We start from the raw sequence: 4,664 nt of genomic DNA, 5'->3' as shown, positions 1-4,664 counted from the left end.
CATAATAAGCACGTAGTAATAACAATATTTTATCACGTACAAGTCTTAGCTTGTTGTAAAATAGCAATGAATGACCACTCGCAAAATTGCACGTTATAAATATACTAAAACCACTACGGACAATGCTTGTGGTTATTATTGTTAACCCCCACATCGTTTTTTTGTTATCCATCATGGACATAATATGTGGTGGAATCACACACTTAACTAAAAAATTTAGAGGAGGCGGGACAAGAATTTTGCAAAATTTCTAACATCTTTGAAATTTGAAAATTTCACAGCACTTCTGCACACTTCTCAAATTTCATTTATTGGTTTATCTCATCCCATCAGCTAGTAACCGCAAAACTCCCCCTCCCCAAATCGTGAGAAATTAAACTGATCTCTGTCACTCTCCTCTCTCTTAACATTTCACCAACAACAATCATTTTTCAGTTTTCTCCTTTCTTCCTCGTCCACCTTGAGTCCTCAGGTATCTTCGCTACTCTCTCTCTCTCTCTCTCTCTCTCCCTCTTTCCCCTCTGTTTGGCTACCGATAAAATCCCAATTCACCACTATTCCATTTCCCCAATAACCAAATAGAGAACTCATTTTGTAAAGCTCCCAACTTTCTCCTTCAATTGGATTAAAATTTGTTAATTTTTTTGTCAAATTCGTTGACTTGCAACTTTGTGGTTCAGTTTGTGAAGGGAATTTATGGAAATTGACATTGATGAGCTTCTGGGTCGTAACCGGCCGGTGAGCATTCCGACGAAAAGGGCGATTTACATGTGAGGATATTGCATGTCCGAGCAGACGGGTCGGAATGGGAAGGAGTAGCAGTTAAGGATCCCGAAGTAGCTCTCCAGGGCTTTTTAGGTGCATGGCCGGGGCTAATTGGTGGTGGCTGGACATTGCTTGCGATCGCGAGCACACCGCCTCTGCTGCCTCAGATAGGTTGCTTTTCACTTGGGGTAATTAAGCTTCATTTTTTTATTTTATTGTTTTAAGTCTCTGGTTATGGTAACTTGTTGAAATGATGAAGAAAATTGTTGGGTTCCTAAATTGGTGGGATTAATTTATCATTGTCTAATGAATTGTGATGAAATTAATTTTGGGGCATTGATTTAAACAAATTGCATAATGGGAGTTTAGTGTTCCTGCATAATTATGTTTGAATTATAAGAGTAAAAGAACAAACTCGAGAGTCTGCTATGCGTGGTGTAAGTTTCTTTATGTTTTGTTATACTGCCACATTGAATTTCAGGATCAAAGAAAGGTTTTGGTTGGAAGAATTGGGTCATAAGGTATTGCTATCTCTCTTGTTTGAACTGTAGTAAATGATATTTCTATCATGGCGTACAGGACGAGTTGTCTACCTAAGTGTTATATGGAAAAGGAGAATTAAAGATGATTCCTTTGCTGGATGTTGAACAAGTATTGGTATGTACTGTATCTAATGCTAAATGAAGTTTCAATGTTCCTTGACTCTTTGGTCCTTATAATTTCAGGTGTCTTAGGTACTTTTTTGACATGCACCATGTACTCACTTGGATCATGATTACTTGCCTTTTGTCTAATTGACTTTGTGAATTTGAATTGTTTTGTGTATGATGTCCTTAAGTGATGAGTTTTGATTTCTAAGCTTTATATTTTTCCTTGTTTGTCTCATAGGTGGTTGGTGGTTCTACTTCATGAGGGTTTATAATTCAAATATCAACTATGCAAATTTGAATTGTGATTGGCTTGAAGAAAGGATTGCAGAGAAGATGAATATCATTGGAGGACCAAGGATGGAACCAGGACTTGAGTTTGTTTTAGAGTGAAACAAATTCTACATGTTTTGGTACACTACTGTAGCATAACTCAGTGATTTGGTTTTCTTAATATAACTACTCATTTTGTTGTTAGCTTTTAGTTTAATATTTGAATATGTGAATTTTTATAAAGTAAATATGCAATCTTGTAAATAAATATCTTTATATATATATATATATTTGTTTATTGATTAATTTTTTTTTTAATTTTCGGAAAATTTTATACAACGGGCAATAGCCGTGATCAATTTGTAATCCACAATGGCCAAAACACGTGGTATTGGATTCCAATATACCACGAACACAACTTGTGGTTACATTGCATTTGACAACGAACATAGCCCGTGGTAGAAATAGAGACTTTTTATCACATCCAGAATACTAACGGGCACGATGTTCGTGGTAGATTGCAATTTATCACAGACATCCACCGTGGTAGATGAGCTTTTTTCTACTAATGATGGCTGTGATTCTGCGACGTGTATTGAAGGGAAATTTTGTTAATTAATTGGATCATGGAATTTCCATGTTTCTGTATTTTTCGAAAGGAATACTTTGGATGCGGTCCCTAATTCTTAACATTTTTTTATTAAAACCTTAATAGTATTCAAAGTTTGATCAAACTCCCTTGACTTTGTACACCTCATTATATTATTATTAATATTTATATTTTTATAGTTTTGACATTAATTGTTTGATATTTTATGAGATTTATAATCCTATAAATTTAAAATCCCTCATTCTAATACTATTAGAAACGGTTACAATTAAAAAATTCAAACATTTTGATTGAATAAATGGATAAAAATTATGTAAAAATAAGAAATGGCGAAAGAAAGTATCCATAGTGTTAAAAAAATTGGTACACTTCTGTTGACCCTAAAAATTACCAAGCCTACATGGCACGTAGGCCGAGTAATCAAGAGCTAACTACGTCCTTCAGTTGAATGCGGGGTGTGCCAACTCGTCGGCTGAGCTCGGCTGATGAGTAAAATGTGTTGACGTTGCGTTGAGCGTGCGACTGACTTTGTCTTGCAATTCCGACTGAGGAAGAAACACGTCTTGGCCTCTTGGGTTCTCGAACCTGAAGACAAGGCTACTATTCTTAAGAAGTTCACAAATCGTCATCGTCGGATTCGGTCATAGTGATGGTATTCGTCAGAGTAAACTCACGCCGAATCGACACCAAAGTGTAAGGGTACAAATACTCAAAGCGGATATAAGTCTTAACAGTAAACGTGGTTCGGCTGTCGGAATGCCGAATTCTAAATCCCACTTATGAGTATCCAATCATAAAATAACTCGGCGTGCAATGTGCCGAGCCCAGTAAACTGTAACACCTCACTTCGCCGAGAAGGCTAATGAGATAACCTCAACCAATAAGGATTCGGAAATCCTTCTCGACTAAGACTTGGATAGATAACCAGTCACCCTTGATGCAGTGCTGTTTATGCCAACTGAAGATGCTGCAAGATTGACTGATTCTATGGCGATAGTGCTGTTTATACCAACTGAAGATATCACCGGTTGCCTTCACAGTGCTGTTTATCCAAACTGAAGGTATGTCGGCGAAAAGAAAAAATTCTCAAGGTTGTTGAGAGAATTTGCACAAGGCAGTTATGTGTTGAATTGAAGGGGCTTGTTTTGATGTCTTCCCTCCCTATTTATAGCAGTAGGTCTTCTCTGGATCGAGTTAAAACCCTACTTGGATTAGGACTTCTTATTCTGGTCAAACACTATCTCGACCAGTCCTATTTTCACTACGACTTTGAACCCAGTCCTTTATCGTCGCATTCATTTCCGGGTTATCAATATCTTTATCTTGCCGAAACTCCTTATTGTGCCAGGATTCAATTACTCGTTCTCACATCAAGACTTGGCTGACCTAGGCTAGGAACCCTATGAACTAGACGATCCACGATAACCTTTTCGTAAGGCCTTTTGGGCCGAGAATAAAACTTGGCCCAAACCAACATTTTGGGCCCAAACCAACATTTTGGGCCCAAACATTGCCTCCTCGTTTATGAGGCTTTTTCGACCTAAAATCTCTAGCCGAGCCCTGACCTTGAAGAAGCGAAACCAGACTCCATCTCCCGAGGTGCATTTATGAAGCACGATTGCACGATTGCACGATCTTGATCTCGTTAGATATCTCACCAAGTGTCCTCTTCTCAGCATGACTTGAAATGTCCTTTCATCATTACCCTTTTGATCTGCGAGATTTTTGGATTTCTCAAGAGGTGTAGATGTCCAGACGTCCAAAAATCATTATACCTGTCACCGCATGCCATCGTGCAATCTTAATTTGTAAATCTTTCGGTACCCTCGAGATCGTGCGAACACCGAAACGTCATTTCTTCATAAAAGAACGTCGTCACGATATCATCATGAATCCTCAATCTGCGAGTTTTTCAGTTCTTTCTCCTAGGTCTGTTAATACTCTCTGTCACTCCATAATTATTAGCGATCTTCCCGATCACTCTCATCCTAACTTTTAAAAATCCTCGCTTGATCTTTCCTTCCACAAGTCTATAAATACCCAGACTTCTATTATTCATTCTTTACATTTTCAAATTCTCCAAAATCTCTCCTGTTCAGAAAACCAAAGAAAACCCCCTGAATTCTTCCCAGAAAACCTTCAAAACCATTTCCAATGGCCTCCTTCATCTCCAAGCTTTCTAAGGAATGTGACGAATATGGGGCAATCATCAACCAACGCTCAATCAAGACTTTGCACTTTGAGAGCGACATGAGCACCACCCACCAGATCCTTGGTCCACTTTTTAAGGACACAGTGCCACCAGCCATCACCAAACTCTTCAAGGATCACTGCCTAACACCCCTACTGCAAGGGTTTGAATTATCGAA

General features: G+C 38.3%; 1 long non-coding RNA gene across 2 annotated transcripts; it reads left to right on the top strand.

Moving 5' to 3' along the window:
- Positions 1–231: 231 nt before the first annotated feature.
- On the top strand, positions 232–1,991 carry LOC114824812 (uncharacterized). 2 transcript variants are annotated; one of them, XR_003773179.2, is made up of 4 exons: positions 232–472; positions 681–953; positions 1,345–1,422; positions 1,654–1,991. It is a non-coding gene; the product is annotated as an uncharacterized lncRNA (long non-coding RNA). The 2 variants fall into 2 exon arrangements; XR_011581302.1 differs by having other exon boundaries at positions 378–594.
- Positions 1,992–4,664: the final 2,673 nt, after the last annotated feature.

This window comes from Malus domestica, chromosome 05 (assembly GCF_042453785.1).
Source record: "Malus domestica chromosome 05, GDT2T_hap1".
Taxonomy (NCBI): domain Eukaryota; kingdom Viridiplantae; phylum Streptophyta; class Magnoliopsida; order Rosales; family Rosaceae; genus Malus; species Malus domestica.
This window is presented reverse-complemented; position numbering and strand designations above follow the sequence as displayed.